Source organism: Tenrec ecaudatus, chromosome 5 (assembly GCF_050624435.1).
Source record: "Tenrec ecaudatus isolate mTenEca1 chromosome 5, mTenEca1.hap1, whole genome shotgun sequence".
NCBI lineage: Eukaryota > Metazoa > Chordata > Mammalia > Afrosoricida > Tenrecidae > Tenrec > Tenrec ecaudatus.
Window position 1 is genome coordinate 22,758,572 of NC_134534.1, and position 19,817 is coordinate 22,778,388.

Consider the following 19,817-nt stretch of genomic DNA (forward strand, 5'->3'; position numbering starts at 1 on the left):
CAGTATTTAGTAGAATCAGCAATATGATACAAGGCAGTAACAGTATCCATGTATCAAGATGTAGTGTGGATCATCCTAAACTATAGATAAGAGAATCAGAAGACAATGCACACTTAGCGTATATGAGTTGGAATCAATTCAATGGCCATATTTTGTTGTTGTTTGTGTCCTTGTTTTGAGGGTATAAAGACAAAGGGTGACAGGCCCTAGACATTTGCCTCCCATTTCATCCAATACTTTATTGTTGTTGCTAAGCATTGTTGGGGTGATCTTTGATTCACAGTAATTCTGTGATAAAGGAGAGGTGCTCCGTAGATTTTTCTTGGCTGTAATCTTCACAGCAGTCCCTCAACATGTCTTTCTCCTGCGATGGAGCAGCTGCTTGAGTTTGAACGGCCAATGCATCACATGAGCTCCTGCATTCAATACTTTAGTGAAGGTTACTTTAAGATAAAACCAGACCTATGCTGTATTGAAGTAGCCTTGTGGCACTGTGGGTTAGTTGTTGGGCTACTAACGGCAAGGTTGATGGTTCAAGCTTACCAGCTGCTCCACTGGAGAAAGATGAAGCTGTCAGTTCCTGAAAAGATTCACAGATTCAGAAACCCTGTATAGGCCAGTATGAGTCAGTATGGCAATGGGTTGTGTTGGTCATACTTTATTGAAATAAAAGGCTAGAGCCTTCAGTATGGATTGCACCTCATTCTAAAGAAAACAAAAAGCCTCACACCTTTACCAATAACATCATGAGAAATAGAGAGATGATTGCAGTTTTCCAGGGTTTCATTTTACTTGGATCCATAGTCAAGGCCCATGGAAGCAACAGCCAGGAAATCAAACTAAGTATTGCATTGGGTAAATCTGCTACTAAAGATCTCTTTAAAGTATTAACCAGGAAAGATGTCACTTTGAAGAGTAAGGTGTAGCTGACTCAAGCTTGTTGTTTTCAGTCATCTCATATGCCTATTAACACTGGTCCGTGGATAAGACTGACTACAGATGAAGAGTTGCCTTTGAATTATAATGTTGTGAAGAATCCTAAACATTCCAAGAACTGCCCGATGAATGAACAAGTCAGTCATGGAAGAAATACAGCCAGAATACTCCATACAAGTAAAAAAGGTGAGCCTTCCTTCATCTCTCATCCTTTGGACATGCCATCAAGGGGGACCAGTCCCTGGAGAAGGACATCATGCTTGGTAAAGGAGAGGGTCAGTGAAAAAGAGGAAGAACTCCAAAGGGATGGAGGGATACAATGGGCTCCAACATAAGGAGGATTGTGAGAACGTTGCAGGGCTGGGCATACTCTGTTCTGTTATGTACAGGGCTTCTCAAAAGCACCTAACAATATCGCTCAGTATTTGTCAATATTATTATACGTACACAAATGTGACAGAGTTCATTGATTAATAAATAAATAAATTCCTTGATTCTCGCCCCCCCCCCTTCATTTTAGTGAACACATTTTAGTGTCTACACAAACACCCTAAAAGGTCTAATGGAGAATTCCTAGAGACCAAGTGGGTCTGGCCAGCCCTATAGTGCATAGAAAGATGCTCTCTATGGGCAAATTGGGGAAAGTCCTTTTACCCAATGATGTTCCTCAACAAGGCCAGGGGCGTTTTCAAAATTAATTTTGCAATTACGCGTTTCTACCACTAGATGATATGCATGTATAAGCAAGATCAAAATCTTATGTTTCCTTTCCTCATTAGGGGCATTAATGATAAATGAGTGAGTTAATGCATCCAAAAGTAAATTACAGATGTTACTAGGGAAGATGAGAAAAATATAAAAGTGAAAGACTCTCAGTATTGATCATACAAATACAGAGAGTAATGATTAATTTACTGGAGACTTATTGTTTCAGCAAACCACTGTCTGTGTGTTGCAACTAACTAACTAACTAATTAACTAACTAATTTTATACGCACAGTTACTTTCCATTATATAACTATAAATAAAGTTTTATTGGAACACAGTGACATTCATTTGTTTATGTGTTGTTTGTGACTGCTTCCCTTCTATAGCCAACTAACCAACCAATTCGCTGCCTTTGAGTCAATGCCGACTATAACAACCCTTTAGGATAGGGTGGAAGTGCCCTGTGAGTTTCTGAGATTGTAACTATTTATGGGAGTAGACAGATTCCTCTTTATTCCTAAAAGAGCCTAGTGGTTTTGAACTGCTGGCCATGGTAGTTAGCAGACCAACAAGTAACCACTATGCCACCAGGACTCCCTTTTACAAGAGCATAGGTAAATAGGTGTTACAGATTCTATTGCTGGTCAAAACATGGTCTTGGAATATAAGGTCATTTAATTCGTACAACTTTGTGGTTGTGAACGTTATGTGTTGTTGTCTTCTTTTACACACAATGAGATTGATGTGGGGCACAGAATGAATACTGGCTTATGTAAGCACACATTGCAAATGGCCTATAGATATTGGTAGGATTTCTTATGAAGATGAATGATAATCAAACTTATTGCCATTGAGTCAAGTCTGACTCACAGTGACCTTGGAGGACAGGGTGGAACTGCTTCTGAGGGTTTCCAAGACTACAGCCATTTATATTTATAGGAAGTTTCATTTTTCTACCATGGAGTGGCTGATGGTTTTGAACCGCTGGCTTTCAGTTCTCAGCCCAACGGGTCACTTACTATGCCACCGAGGCTCCTTAAGATGGATGATGGTAAGGCTCCAAGTAGGTGACAGCAAACCCTTTGCTGTTGAATCAAATTCTAATTTGCTGTGACTCTATAAGAGAGGAGAGGACATCTGAGGTAGTCAATCTTTCCAGAAGCAGATTGCCTCTCTTAGAGCAGCTGGTGTGTTTGGGTTGCCCACCTTTGGGCCAGCAGCTGGGCATCTAACCACTCTATCAGCGGGACTCCCTCTGTCGATTGTGGGGAGCCTAAAACTCAAATCAAACTTATTGCCTCTGAGTAGGCATTGACTTACGGTGACCCATTGCCTTACAGAGTAGGAATGGTTGTAACCATTACAGAAGCAGATAGCTGGGCTTTATCCGTGGCACCACTGGGTGGATTTTTTGACTCAGAGATCTCTTAGCGAGAAGAAAGTAACATCATTTCAAAGAGAGCCCGTGTTACCCACAGGTGGAAAGGCAGTGGTGGTGGGGATTGTGAGAAACTCTCTTCACTCATGACCACTCTCTCCCAACGTGATGCTTACTTAGACTATATTATGAGAAACTATTTTGACACAATGGATCTTAAGACAGAAGATGATTCATCAGATGGAACAATGTCTAAATTGTTATGGAAACATCAGTGGCCAGCTGTAGAGACCCAGAGAGAAGATAGTCAAAGGAGTTTCTTTTTAATGTCCTGTTCCGCAGTGCAAGACACAGTGCCACTACCAGTCTTGTGTGTGCAGTGTTAAACCATGGTTTTGTGCACCTGTGCCCTCAGCTTATCTTCTGGAAAGGCGGCACTTGGAACTAGAGTTGGGCTGTTGAGCGGTATTCTGATACACAGTTCTTTAAACTACTGGTTCTCTGCAAAGGTGTTTTTCCTAGTAGTTCATAATGATTCGTGATGGACTGGTTTAGGCCTGAGTACTCATTAATCCCTGATTGCTATTTGATAATGTACGGTTGATTTTTTTTTTTTTTAATGGAAGGGTTTAGGTAACTGCCTCAGAGGCATACGTAGTTGAGGAGCACAGGAGAGAAATCAGGAATTAGGTCACCAGCTTTTTCTTTGTCTTCCAGAAAGAGGTGGGCTGTCTGTATTCCTCCCTGATGTTCATTCCCTTCAGGTTCCGCACATGACACATTTCCCTTCCCTAGGCCACTCCATCTGCCCAGAGAATAAGGGCACCTCTTTGACTCTTCCTTCTGCTCAGACGTATGGACTCTGGAAGTGAGAAGCTTCTAGTGTTTACTGTTTCCACAGGGTGAGGTGGGTGTGAGCAGGGAGTAGGAAAAAAGCAAGGAAAACGGGGGATGTGAGAGAGAGTAAGGGCCTCCATTTCAGGAGACCAACGTTTTGTTGTGTAGACTTTGAAATAAAATAATCTTTGCACTCTATAAATACATTTCTTCTGAAGATTTCTCTAGCTGGGCTATAGGAGAGATTTATATTCCTTCTGACCAGAATGGGTTCACACCCTGGCAATTTTGTTTGCTAGCAGCTGAGTGCTTAGTCACTGGGAAACCAAAGCTTCTTTGACCTTGTGTAGGGTTGGGCTGTGTTTGATAGGGCTGTGGGGCAGTGGTGGAGGGTTTACTCGGCAGGGCCACACCTATTTATTAGTGGTTTTCGAGGCAATGATTCTAGTGGGTCCTAAAAATAGTGGTTCAAGAATATCAGGTAAAAGTCTGAACTCGATCTCACAGTTCTTGAAGGACTGTTGACCCACTGTCAGCTCCTCACAGACAGGACCCACCCACATGCTTCTCTTCTCTTCTCTGTGCTGAGCTGGGCGAACACTGACGTGCGGTCAGAACCCCAAAAGCCTCAAGTCAATAGATGCCCAGTGACTAATCAGGGAGCTGGGCATGGGAAAAACAGAAAATAGAAGGGAGACCGCAGTCAGTGTAAGATATGAAAATAATCATTTATAATTTATCAAGGGGCCAAGAGGGTGGGGGAGGGGAAAAGGAGCAGACACTAAGGGCTCAATAGAAAATAGTCTAGGAAATAGTGATGGCGACCTGTGTACAAATGTGCTGGATACACTTGATGTACAGATTGCTACAAAAGAACCCTCAATCAAATGTTTACAGAGAGAAGAAAATAGAGAATAAACAGGCAAGAGGGCAAAAACCAGTGAGCATTGCTTTCCTTCACCAGTCCCTCCATGGGAAATGCCCGATTTCAAATCTCATTGCTATTACCAAAAGGGCAGTTGGAAACAATTGAATAGGACTCAATCATCACAACAGTAATTGTAACCAGAAGAGGAAATGTTTCATGAAAGTCTGTTTCTGTCACTTGACTTTGCCTGGCAGGGTCCAGCGAGGGATTGTACAAGGACAACCGAATGAAAAAGAAGAGAAACATCATTGAAAGAGTAAACGCTGTGTCTTCATCACAATCTACATTCTGGTGAGTGACTTCAGAAGGAACCATTGATTGCATGAACAGTGTGATGATCAGTTTCTTCCCATCTTCAGATTTAATTCTGAGCTGCGGCTTCTGCTTCTTTAAATGAGAGCCCGGGAAGGACAAAGGGTCAAATTCGGAAGAACCCCCCATTTTGTTCTTGTTTTGCTTTAACTCTACCCCAGGACGTGGTTGATGAGTTTAAAAAGAAGGACTCCCTTTGAAAAATCTCTGTGTTACTGGGTGGAGAAAAGAGAGCTGAAATTCATCCCTGGTTGCGTCAAGTGGTGTCAAACTTGGCCTACCACGCTCACTTCCTGTTGGCCCCAACAGAAGGCTGCAGCTGGCGTCGCACAGTGGAAGCTCGGAGCCCCGAGACCAGTCTGAATTACTAATCTCTACATGTCCTGTTCAGTCTAACTGCTTTCCAAGCGATTCCTTGAACTGGCCAGGTCCATGACTCAGCTTCCGACCAGGGAGCCAGCCCTCCTCCCCGATAGGCACATCCCTGGTTTCAGTTCCCAAGGCTTCATCTCCAGCGGCCTCAGTTGGACAATATCCCCCTTGGGACAGAGAGGTAGACACAGATGATGATGAAGCGTACAGTCTGCTGGCCTCAGGCCACCTCGCCATGAGTCTTTGGAGGGAAGGAGTGGCAAGAATGTCATCTTTCATCACTTGGTGTCACTCTTTGGAAGCAGTCACAAGGAGCTGGGTGGGGTAGGGTGAAGCTGTCCCAGATCTGAAAGGAGAAAAATATATTGAGGAGGAAATGAGAATTCCCGCCCCCCGTCCTTTATTTCTCAAATGTCAGCAGATCCCACATTCCCTCGTTTATTTCAGTCACTGCTGAAGGTTCTTGAAGATGTCACTATTGTCCTGTCCTCTCTTCACCCGCTTCGGATTTCTCCGTGATCCGCGGCACCGTGCTGCTTACTGAGAGTGAGATGGGCAGCTGCATAAAAAGAGGCGGCACGTTCTCAGTGGTGGAAAGCGGGATGGGAGTGTGGGGGCCCCAAGGGAATAGGGTTCCAGGAACACTCAACCTTCTATGCAAATTAGATTAAACGATGCCTGTGCGGAGCGGCCAGGGCTTCCCCGGCAGATCTTTCTCATGCCCCACTCTCTTTTCCCTGTTGTCTCCAGTGGGAGTAAAGGAATCACTTTCAATTTGTGTTTGCTACTGCTTTGTTTTAGAAAATCCACTGCGTTCCTCGATTTGTCTACGTGGCTAAAGGAACTTCTTGGGTAGGTCACCCTCCCCAGTCCCCTGCCACACAAGGGGAACCAACAAATTTGAACATTAGTTACATTTGAAAATAAATAACAATTTATTTTCATTGGAGTTATACATACTCTTGTGAGCCTGCCGATTTCTAATTACAACATACTGTGATCGTATTCTCACATCAATCATACTCCTCTGAAAGATGAGATTGGAAGGTGGCACAGAATTCCATTTTAAGGATAATGTAATTAGCAATATGCCTTAATGGCTTCTTAATCCCATTTCTTTTTCTTAGTAAGCAAGAAGGAATGTTACCAAGGCTGTTAAACGCTTAACCATATGTATTGAACATAAGTATCTGTTTTCTTTCATGAAAGGAAGAGGAAATTAAGTTTTGCTAGGCTACTTTTTGATATTAAAATTCAGTAGGAAAGATACTTCTTTTTTTATACCCCCCAAAGTGTCTTTCTCTTCTCCTAAATTTTATATACTTCCTGGATGATATTGAAGAAATTCGCCATGCCCACAAGGGTCTCTACATGTGCAAAACACGTTCAGTTCAATGGCACCGATGACTTTGTTCAAGTTGTGCCCCGGTTTTCCCACTTTGTTCCCTCGTTCACATAAACTCGTTGCCCCTGAGCTTCTAGCTCATCTTTCAGGTGAGTATCGTCAGTTTTATTCCATAGAGATAGTTCTTTAAAGAGCATAATAATACTCAAGGCAGACTTTTTTTTTGATTTATTTTAATTTTTTTTAATTTTAACAATTTATTAGGGGCTCATACAATTCTTATCACAGTTCATACATATACATACATCAATTGTATAAAGTACATCTGTACAGTCCCTGCCCTAAGGCAGACTTTTTTAAAAACTACCGTGTACACTCGAATATAAGCTGACCCGAGTATAAGCCAAGGTACCTAATTATTACCTGGGAAACCAGAAAAACGGATTGACTCGAGTATAAGCCTAGGGTGGAAAATGCAGAAGCTATTGGTGAATTTCAATAATCAAAACAAATAAAAATAAAATTACTAAAAATTGAGACATCAGTGGGGTAATATATTTAAATATTTATTTTAAATAAAAACATAAATAAAAGGACAAGTTATTTAAACAATAGTAAACCAGCACAGTAAGTGGAAAATAGGTTCAACAAAAACAATAAGGTATCAACAATGATACCTTAAGAATACTTACTATTCCCTGAGCTCAATCACCAACCAAGCTAAAGTGTAGAGAGTTAAAATTCTTCAAAACTGGATTCCTCATCATCATCCGTATCCCAATGCAGAGCTTCAGCTGGTGTGAGGTCATCATAGATGCTGTCCTCACTGAGATCGCCATCATCACCATCACTGCTGTCATTTTCATACAAAGCGCAGTCTTCACTGCCATCAGTAGCATTACTAATACTACATTTCTGGAAGGCACGTTGCACCATGTCTTCTGGACTGTCTTCCCATGCATCTCGAACCCACTTTGCTATTAAATCTACGTCAGGCTTCATGAGATTTCCTCCTTTTGTTAGTCGGGTTTGACCAGATGACATCCATTCATGCGACTGACCCATGTACAAGCCGAAGCCCAGTTTTTCAGCACATTTTTGTGCTGAAAAATTTGGCTTATACACGAGTATATATGGTAGTTAAATCAAATGATTGTTAAGTTTTTAATATATCTGCAGGTGATATTTTTGTTTAAAGTTGAAGAATAATTTTAGGGCAGTAGTTCAAGGGCTCCTCTGCCCTGCATGCCTCCAGCAAGTTTAGTCACATGAGATTTGGAAATTCTCGTCTGCACTTTCCCTCTTTCACTCAGGATGGATCCTTTTATGGAATGTCAGCACTAGGAACTGGATGGCACTCACTGCTGGCTTCAGTCGAAGTTGCATGGAGCCACTCATTCTTTATCTTCCTCCCAGCCCGAGTTCTGACTCCTTCCTCTGTGCTCCAGGGGAACAGAGACCAAGGTCGTTTGTTTGCCTCAGATCGCTGCTTGCAAGCTTTTAGGATGCCAGGCAACACACTAATAATTGAAAAGATGCACTAGACACATCATTAGACCCGGAACTGGGATGGCCAGGAAACCAGGCCCATAAACCTCCAAATCAGGGAACTAAATTCCATACGGTGTTTGCATGTACATAAGTAGCTCCAACACCACGCTCCTTCTTCCTTCCTTTTTGTAAACATGTTTATCATTCACCATTTTATAGGCATGTCACCGTGCTGGCGAGGAGCCGTGGGTTACCTTTGGGTTGCTGTCAGGAGGTCAGCAGTTCAACCCCCCAGCTGTTCTATGGGAGAAAGGCGAGGCCTTCTGCTTCAGTAAAGATTGACAGCTTCAGAGACCCACCGGGAGCAATCTGACTGGGTTCTGTAGGATCACTATGTGTTCGAGCCCGATGGTCATGGACTTTTTGGAATGGTGATGGTGTTGAGGATCTTTTTCAGGCGTTTGAATGAGTTCTTTAGTGAACTATTTATTCAAGCTTTTTGCCCTATTTAGATTTGGTTTGTGTTTTCATTTGTCAAGTATGTTTTGGTTACATATTTTTGATATATAGTTACTGAAGATATTTGTCCAATCGGTAGCTTTTTTTATTTTTTCATACTTTGGTAAAGTCTTTGTGAACCAAAGTTTTAAATCTTTTGTGATCCCATTTATTTGCTTTGTCCTTTGATGTTTGTGATATTAGATGATCCCTTGTTGAAGGCTATGCTTGACAGTGGTGTCCTGTCTGTTCTAAGAACTTGTACATTTATGTTCTTAATCATTTTGATTTTATATTTATCAGTTTATATTTATCAGTTTATATTTATATTTATATTTATCAGTTTATATTTATCAGTTTATACATCTCTTATCACAATCCACACATACATCAATTGTGTAAAGCACACTTATACATTCTTTGCCCTTGTCTTTCTCAAAACTCACTTTCCGTTTGGGCTTCTGGAATTAGCTCCTCATTTTCCTTCCACCCCCTGCTCCCCTCTCCCTCATGAACACTTGATAATTTATAAATTATTATTTTATCTTATCTTACACCGTCCGGTGTCTCCCTTCACCCACTTTTCTGTTGCCTGCCCCCCAGGGAGGAGGTTATATGTAGATCCTTGTGATCAGTTCCTCATTTCTACCCCACCCTTCCGTTGCCCTCCTGGTATCGCCACTCTCCCCGCTGGTCCTGAGGAGTTCATCTTTCCTGGATTCCCTGTGTTGCCAGTTCCCATCTGCACCACTGTGCATGCTCTGGTCTAACCAGGTTTGAAAGGTAGAATTGGGATCATGATAGTGGGAGGGAGGAAGCGTTTAAGAACCAGAGGAAGGTTGTGTTTCATTGTTGCTACACTGAACCCTGAGTGACTCATCTCCTCCCCACTACCCCTCTGCTAGGGATGTCCAGTTAAGCATCACACTTCATTTTATCTTTATGTATGATGTAAGGCATGGATTTTGTTTCATTTCTCTACAAATGGAAATACATTTTTTTTAGCATGAAGAGATTCTTTTTTACTTCACCAAAGGGACTTATACCTTTGTTAACAATCAGTTGCTCATAGATGTATGGATTTATTTCTGGACTCTTAATTCTCTTCTATGGGTTTATTTTTCTATATTTTATAATAGTACCAGGGTGGCTTGAGTTACTGTAGCTGTGTAGTATATTTTATTTTTGATATGTGAGTTCTCCTACTTTGTTCTTCTCCTTCAACATTGATTTAGCTATTTGAGACCTCTTTCCATTAAAAAATCATTTTATCAGGGGCTCTTTTAACTCTTCGCACAATCCATACATCCATTGAGTTATGCACATTTGCACATATGTTCCCATCATCCTTTTCAAAACATTTTTTTTTCTACTTGAGCCTTTGGTATCAGCACCTCTTTTTCCTCCCTCCCTTCCCAACTTTCCCACCCTCCTGAGCCCTTGATAAATTATAAATTATTTTTATTTTCATATTTTACACCATCTGCTGTCTCCCTTCACCTGTGTTTCTGTTCGTCACCAGGGGTGTTGGATGGGGGTGTTATATGTCGATCATAGATATTGGTTCCCTACCCTCCACTTTCCCCCTGCCTTCATGCTATAGCCACTCACATTACTGTTTATCTATAATAAAACAGTATTGATTACAGAGAATCCATCCTGGATTTCGTTTGTCGAGAGCTCTTATCTATAAAGTGTACATGCTCTGGTCTAGCCAGATTTGTAAGGTAGAGTGGCCATTAAAATTTTTTTTTTTTATCACAGGAGAAAGATGAGTCTTTTGCTTCCAATACACTAGATAGTCTCAGAAATTCTAGAGAGTAATTCTACTCTGTTCTATAGGGTCACTATGAGTTCAAATGGACTTGAATGGAGTGGATTCTTTTTTTCTTTTTTGGTTTGCTATTCTATATAAATTTGAAGATTCCTTTTCCAATTTCTGCAAAGAAGTCTGTTGATTGTAATTTTTATCAGCATTACATTGAAGTTCTAGATCGATTTGAGTAGTATATACATTTTAATAACATTAAATCTTCCAACCTATGAATATGAAACATCTTTTTATTTATATAATTGTCCTTTAGTTACTTTTCTCAGTCTCTTATAGTTTTCCCTTTATACGGCCTTCACGTCTCTAGTTAGATATGTTCCTAGGTATTTGACTCTTTAAGTTGCCATTGTAAATTGAATTGTTACCCTAATTTTCTTTTCCAATTTCTTATTGTGCACACAGCCAATCAATTTTACTCTGCTGACCTTGTTCTCTGAATGCTGGGGAATTGAAAGAATATTAACTAGCAGGTGCCTTGTGGATCCTGTATTTTCCTGTATATAGGATTAAGTCCTCCTTGAAAAGAGAGAATTTCATTCTTCTCTAGTCTGGTTATCTTTTATTTCTCTGTTTTTTCTTATTTCTCTGGTCATAACACCTAATACAATAATGAGTACAAGTAGGGAGAGAAGACACCATTGTTATTGTTTTTTTTTTAACATTTTATTAGGGGCTCATACAACTCTTGTCACAATCCATACATATACATACATCAATTGTATAAAGCACAGCTGCACATTCCCTGCCCCAATCATTCTCAAAGCATTTGCTCTCCACTTAAGCCCTTTGTATCAGGTCCTCTTTTTTCCCCCTCCCTCCCTGCTCCCCACTCCCTCATGTGCCCTTGGTAATTTATACATTGTTATTTTATCATATCTTGCCCTATCCGGAGTCTCCCTTCCCCCGCTTCTCTGCCATCCATCTCCCAGGGAGGAAGTCACATGTTGATCCTTGTAATCAGTTCCCCCTTTCCAACCCACTCACCCTCCACTCTCCCAGCATCGCCCCTCACAACCTTGGTCCTGAAGGTATCATCCACCCTGGATTCCCTGTGCCCCCAGCCCCCATATGCAACAGTGTACAAACTCTGCCCTATCCAGCCCTGCAAGGTAGAATTCGGATCATGGTAGTTGAGGGGAGGAAGCATCCAGGATCTGGGGGAAAGCTGTGTTCTTCATCGGTACTACCTCGCACCCTGACTGACCCATCTCCTCTCCTAAACCCCTCTATGAGGGGATCTCCAGTGGCTGACACTTGGGCCTTGGGTCTCCACTCTGCATTTCCCCCTTCTTTCAATATGGTGTGTGTGTGTATGTATACACACACACACACACACACACATACATATATATATCTATTTTTTTTTGCATGATGCCTTATACCTGGTCCCTTTGGCACCTCGTGATTGCACTGCCTGGTGTGCTTCTTCCATGTGGGCTTTTTTGCTTCTGAGCTAGATGGCCACTTGCTCATCTAGCCTTTAAGACCCCAGACATTATCTCTTTTGATAGCCGGGCACCATCAGCTTTCTTCGCCACATTTGCTTATGCACCCATTTGTCTTCAGTGATCCTATCATGGAGGTGTGCAGCCAATGATATGATTTTTTGTTCTTTGATGCCTGATAACTGATCCCTTCAGGACCACTCGATCATACAGGCTGGTGTGCTCTTCCATGTGGGCTTTGTTGCTTCTGAGCTAGATGGCCGCTTGTTTATCTTCAAGCCTTTAAGACCCCAGTCACTATCTCTTTTGATAGCCGAGCACCATCAGCTTTCTTCACCACATTTACTTGTTCACCCACTTTGGCTTCAGCAGTTGTGTTGGGAGAGTGAGCATCATAGAGTTCCAATTTAATAAAAGAAAGTAATTATGCATTGAGGGAGTATTTAAGTAGAGACCCAAGGTCCTTCTGCCACCTTAATACTTAACCTATAAATATAGACACATGGATCTATTTCCCCATTCTCATATATATATTTGCATGTACATATCTTTGTCTAGACCTCCATAAATGCCCTTTGACTCCTAGATCTTTCCTCCATCTCCCTTGACTTTCCTCCTGCCCTACTACCATGTTCCGTCACCACTTGGGCTACAGTTATACCTCTTCTCTACGCAACCTTACCCTTGATCATTCCCCACCAGGCCTACCACTCCCCACTCTCTACCATTTTGGGTCCCATGTTGTCCCCTTGTCTCTGTGTTTGTTAACACCACTTCCTTACCCCCCACCCCCCCACCCCAAGTCCTCCCTGGAACTGTCGGTCCCGTTGTTTTTCCTCCAGATAGTTCATCCAGTCTGTTCTATTCAGACAGACCTGTGGAGACACTAACATGCACGAAAACAAGACAGAGGAAAACAAAGCAACAGTATACAACCAGACAACAAAACAACAAAAACAAACCACTGACAAAGAACAAAACAAAACACGTCACAAAAGAAAAGCTTGTAGTTAGTTCAAGGATCGTTTTCTGGCCCTTAGGAGCGTTTTCCAGTCCAGTCTGTTGGGGCACCACACCCTGGCCCCAAAGTCCACTTTCAGCATTCCCTGGGGACCTTGCCACTCCACTCCATTCCCTTGCTGTTCCGCTGCACTCCCCCAGTGATTTGCCTCGGTGCGGTGGGATCAGGTCAGGTGCAATTCCCACATTGTGGAGAAGACACCATTGTACCGCTCCCTTTTTTAACTATAACATTGGCTATTAGCTTTTCATAAGAGTCTTGAATCTTATTGAGAACATTTCCTTTTATTCCAGTCTTCTTTGGGATTTGAATCAAGAAAGGATGTTAGATTTTTATCACTTTTTCCTGCATTCATAGAACCGATTAAGGGGCTCTTTTGTTGATGTGGTATTTTACATCGGTTGATTTTCTAATGTTGAACCATCCCTGCATTACTGGAATAATTCTTATTGGTTATAGTGCATAGCTATTTCAAAATGCTGTTACAGTCTGTTAGTATTTTATTGAAGATGTTTGCATCCATATTCATTAGAGATATTTGGCCTCTAGTTAATGAATTTTCCCTGCTTTCTTTTGGAGTGTGTTTTGTGCGTGTGTTTGTGAGGTTTGGTTACTAGGATTGTATTTGCTTTGTAGATTGGTATAGTTTCCAGTAGTACTGATGTTAATTCAGAGAGAAACAGAGAAAGACGTTTTGAGATTCCTAGGGGGAAAATACCGTTAGTATATTTTTAAAAAATCAGTCAAATCATCTCAGAAAGAACTTGAGTTTTTTGAATGGCTGGTGCCACCACATCCTTCAGGCAGTTTCAAACGTGGCATAAAACTTGTCGTCACTTCTCATACTCCCCATGTTTTGATTAGTTAAAAATTCATGCGTGATAACTTGACAACACTCAAACGTGTAGGCTTGAGGAAGTAAGGGTGGCAGGGAGGGAAGAAGACTTTCAGCCAAGCACTTGTTCTCTCAATTATTATTATTATTTTTAATATGCATATTTCTGAAGCACGGAAACCAAAGGCAAACTTGAAGAAGACATCCAGAACCACGGCCCGGATTCCTGGAACTCCACTTTTCCAGAGCTTTCTGGACAGGGTGCTTGAGCATGCTTACAACAGAGAGCAGTATGCCAATTCACTTCTTTCTTAGGGCTGCAGCTTTATCTCCGAAGATGCCCTGTGGGTCTAGACAAAGCATCCGTTTGTTCTCTTTGTGAAAGAGAGGGGTGGGGGTGGTGGGGCATGCGGAGGAAGAAGAAGAAGCATGAATTTGTGAGCTCAGCATGAACGCAAGTATCTTTGTGAATCTTTTACTTTATTTTAAAAGTTATATTCTAGAACAAAGGATTTTGGAGCAGTTCGGGATATTAGATGCCATCTCACTCCCTTCTTTGTTCATCGCCACCCCCCTAAAGATTTTACATAATTAAAGCCAGGCCTGGAGCAACAAAGTGATTCCACAGGCACATAGATTACTGTTTGTTCTTTCCGTCAGCATTTATTTATTCGTTAACCACATAGTTACTGAAGACCGACTGTGTTTCAGGCCCCATCACAATTCTAGGGCCCTGAGGAACCTGTTGCCATCCAGACAATTCCAACTCACTGTGTGACAGCATCAGACAGAGCAGAAACGTCCAACAGGGCTTCTAAGGTTATAACCTTTATGAAAACGTCCCCTGGTCATTCTGTGGGCTAGGCATTGAGCTGAGAATCTGAGACTGGCAGTTAAAACCCACTAGCTGCTCCAGGGAAGAATCATGAGGCTGTCTGCTCCCAGAAAGATTTACAGTTTAGGAAAACCTGCATACAGTCCCTAAGCCAGTGTATATTGGGCAGTGAAGCAGGAAAACTAGATGAATTGATGCATTTATATTCTGGTGAAGAAGATTGAAAGTCCCAAGACCCAGTGGTGAACACATAGACCAGCATTCTTACCCTTGTGTATTTTCATCTACTGGGGGAAACAGACAATAATAAAGATGTTATTTGATGTCAGTTCCAATATGCAGGTCAGAGCAGCACTTTTCTATAGCGTTTCCTGGGCTGCATTCTTTAGAGAAGCTGACCGTCAAGTCTTTTCTCCCATGGAGTCATTGGTCAGATGGCCCACTAACCAACTGAGCATTTAACTATTGTTCCTGCAGGGATCCTATTAGTAAAAGTAGCCACATACCAACACACAACTCCAGTGATGGCAAGTGCTGCATGCTGTGCCAAACCCAACCCAACCCAACCCAACCCAACCCGAACTCATTGCCACTGAGGAGAAAGCTCTGTCTCTCTCCAAAGGAGTGACTGGTGGTTTGGACTGCTGATCTTATTGTTCACAGCCCAATGCATAACCATTCCACCACCAAAGTTCCCGTACATGTGTGCCAAGAGCTGACAATGGGCAGATTCAAGCCTCTTAGAGAGGTAGTCCTTCAGTCTGTGAGAAAAGTAAGACTTAACAAGGCAAGCATCTTCCCATCAGATGGAACAGCATGGGAAAGACCCCGTGGGGAATGGGGGATGAGAACACGAGAAAAGGGAAGGAAGTCAGCAGGCTAGAGGGGAGGGTGAGGGCAAGCACGAGTGAGATCAGGCTGAGAGGTGATTGAGAACCAGACACTGCAGCCTCACCCTCACGGCTCCTTTGGCAGCTTTGTCCTAGGAGTAGCTGACAGCTCTTACAGGGGACAAATGGGAGGAAAGAAACCTGGTTTTGTGGGGTTTTTTTTTTTTTTTTTGGTGTGGGGGATGTTGTCATAATCCAGTGTGGTAGTTACATAACCTCCTGTCAATTTGCAAAAGGGTGGAGTCTAGCCTTTCCATCCAGTCATAGCTTGATGACCTCATGCGGAGATGCTACAGAGATAAAAAGCTGACTGGAGGCCAGACACAGATACTCCATGTGAAGACATTCCTGCTGACAAGCTACATGGAGCTATGCTAATGGAGCCAGAGCCCTGGAGCTGGAGGAGCCACGTGGAGACCCACGTCAGCTCTGAGATGCTTCCACCGCCACTGGATCCACAAGACTTTCCACCCACTGGCCTGTAATCTTCCTGAATTTGGTGCCATTGCATGACTGCATGAGTCTAAAGAGGAATTTATGGACAAGTATCGATATATGGACTAAAACTGGACTTCTGGACTTGATCTGGACTGGGCTGGATGTTTACTTAATGCACAATTACTCTGATATAAAGTGCTCTCTTACACTCAGACGAGTGTCTATGAATTTGTTTCTCTAGTCTACCTGGACTAACACATCCAGTCAAGAGATAATAGAAGCTTGTTCTAGAGTAGTGATTGGTAGAAAAAGCAGAGAAAGACATAGCTAGAATGGAAAAAGACATCCCAGGGAAGGAGTAAGTGCATGGGGTATAAGTAAATGGGATAGATGGTGGAGTCATTCATCGAGACTCGGAATGCGGCCAGGTGTAAAGAGGTGATGGTGATACGGTTATTTTAGGAAGTGCTGAAGTGAGGTGCTGGATTCAGCGTTGACTATATGGATCTGGAGGCGCCTGGTATTATACAGGTGATGCATTGGGCTGTGGTCCGAAAGGTCAGCATTTCAAAACCTGTCCTTCTTCCTCTGGACAGGAAAAGACCACTAGTTGTACCTCAGACAGCTCCATGTGAGCTTTTAACACCCCGCGTACTACTCAACGTAGGGTGTGAACCTTATGCTGGACTTTCCCCTCCAGGTGGCACAGAATAATTTCCCCTTCTCTTTTCCAGAGCAAGCCATCCTCTAGTTTTGACAAATCATTTTATTGGGAATTCTTACAGATCTTATCATTCAATTAGATCACCATCATTGTACAATTGCTGCCATTATCATTTTCAAAACATTTTCTTTGTTCTTGAACTGTTTGATATCAACTCCCCCTTTCCCCTCCCCCTCCAAGCCCTATATTATTATTGTTGTTATTACTATTTGCTGTGTCTTACAGCGTCCCATGTATCCATTCACTTACCATCCTGTTATTCATTCCTCTCGAGTGGAGTTACACAGGCATCACTGCTTTTGGTTCATCCTCCCTCCTCTTCCCCAGAAGTCCTACACCTTCAGGGAATCATTACTCCCATTACTTTTCCTGGAGGGTTTATTTATCCTGGATTTCATGTGATTTTAACCCATCAATCATCCTTGTGCTCTTCTAAGCTGATCCAGAGACAAATGACAGAATTACAGGTTTTGGGTTCCTTGGATGTAGGCAATGTCCTGCTTACAGCACTCCTTTGCAGCGCGTATTATTCCATAAAGAGAAGAGGAAACCAAATGTTGGAGTTAAATGACTTTCTCGGTGGCACATTACTGTGGAAAAAAAGCAGAGCTCCACTTGTAATCTAGGTATTCTGCCACCACATTGTTGCTTGGCCAGATGAGGGCTTTGCTGACTTGGAAGAGAGTGAGCGCCTTAGCAGGAAGCAGGGATCTGTCAGCTGAGGACTCGAAGGCAGAGTTCATGCACCTGCCCCTTGTGGAATGACGGATTGACGGCCAGCTTGCCCTGCCCAGCAAATGTTGACAACAGAAAAAAACTGGTTTTCACATTGCTTTTGTTTTTGAACTCCCTCCCTTCAGCCTGCTATACTCGTGCACCTGTGCGGCTCCTTAAGGTTCTTGAGTCTGCGAGCTTCCTGTAAACACTTCACACCCTATTAGTACAGATAGATAGCTATGGCTATAGATACAGATATAGATATATAAACTTGTACTTTGGTTGTGGCAATAGTCGAGGGTTTCAAACCCACCCAGAGGCCCCTTGGAAGGCAAGCCTGGCAATTTGCATCTGAAAGGTCCCAGCCGTGAAAGCCCAAGGGAGCAGTGTTAGGTGTCCATAGGAGGTAGCCATTAGCAGGCATCAGCTCCGCAGTCACTATCAGCAGCCACGGTTTATACACGTTTCCATATCACTGTGCCTACAAATATTCCTGTATAGTTATACACTCATAACTACTTCCCCAACTGACGTACTTACCGCTCCCTCTGACTCTGCTTTTGTTCTGACAAGAGGCACCAGTTTCTGTCTGATGGAATTAGATACTATGATTCTATTACTATTCTTAAAATAGAATGTTGTTTATATTAAAAATACATCCAATATAGTTTTTAAAGGATATCGAAACTTTACATTCAAGTTCTACAACTTATTGTGTGCATGATTTGTCTTGGTGGGGTCCCTTGGAGGGACTGCTAAAGTGGAGTTGAGGAATGGGGGCAAGAAAGGAGCCAGTGCGATAACCCATGGGTGGTTGGTGTATGACAGGCGGAGCGGGGCTGGTTGGTGCACAGAGCATTTAGGTGTGCTAACTATGTGCTCTGCTCTCTGCTGCTGACATCACCAGTGGTTACGATCCCTTTAGAGGTTCCCAGTGAGTAAAGGGCTCATTGCTTTGAGCCTGTATCGTTTGCCATTGGGTTAAAATGCCACTTGTGTCCAGAGCTATGCGCCAATAGCACTAATAGCAAACATTTGTTGACTGCTTACTATGTGCCACTGTGCTGAGAGATTTACTCCCAGGACCTCACTGGCCTCATGACAGCCATGTGCAGCGTTGCTGTTATCATTTTACAAATGGTGGGAAACTGTGATTCGTGCGCGGATGTAAGACTAGTTATGGCCCAGTTGGAATTTGAACCCAAGTCTATTCTCGCCCAAGTCGCTCATCTTTAACTGTGATGCTATTTATTCAACCTTACGCTCAACGATTAATTCCCATCATTAAAAATAACTCAAATGGAAGACTCACTGTCTGCATGAGCCAAAGGTTAGCTTTGTATCGGATGTGGATAAATGAGAGAAAATAGCCAGAATGATAGAAATACAAATGTGCCAACGTGCTTCTCCGATGAATATTTGAGTATTTCTTTGCTTCCAGTTAATTTGGCTCTCTCTCTTCCCCATAGGCTAAGGTAAAAAATATCAAGGAATCCAAGAAGGAAGAAAATGTTTTGTAACTGAGTGTATTAGCGATTGTGCAACACTGCTTTGTATGATTAAACTATGGAATCATATGGTGTCTGGATTAGGTCCTAATAAAATGGTTTGAAAGACAAAAAATTGTGAATATTTTCTGAATGAAACCCTTGGAAGCTGTTGTGCTTATTTTCATGTAAAGCAACTGAGTTTCATTCAAAGCGGAACCTCGTTAAACACTTACGTTGAACTGTTCCCATATAGCAGAGAGCTCCCAAGTGACTGCATTGTCATTATCTGTCAAAATGCTTCAGCCTGGTGGAGTCAGGATCAAGGGTGGTTCAACTCCTGGCTCCTTCCCTTTAAATATAGGAATCACAGTGTCTGCTGCAAAGTGTCCTTGCTAGGATTAAGTCATACACCATCTCCAGAGCGCTTTACACAATGCTTGGTGCGTAATAAGTGCTCAAGAACTGAACGCAGTTCCTACTCTCTCTGACACTGCTTCTTCTGACAAGAGGTCGATACTTCCGCACGACGGTTAATTATGTCCTACGGTTCTCTTTGAAAACAAGAAAGGCCTTTCCTGGAGATCTTGATTCCACAGAAAAGAAGTCTTTCTCCACAGAGGAGGAGTGGGACTAGAGACATCATAAGTGTATGGGCTGGAGGCAGCCCGGCCCAAGAAGAAAAGAATTCTAGCGATCAGGGACACCCTCCGAGGAGGCCCAGATGTAGGCCAGATGCGAGGAATCTGTAGACACGTGAGGCCCAGGGACGGCTCTACCATGACTTTC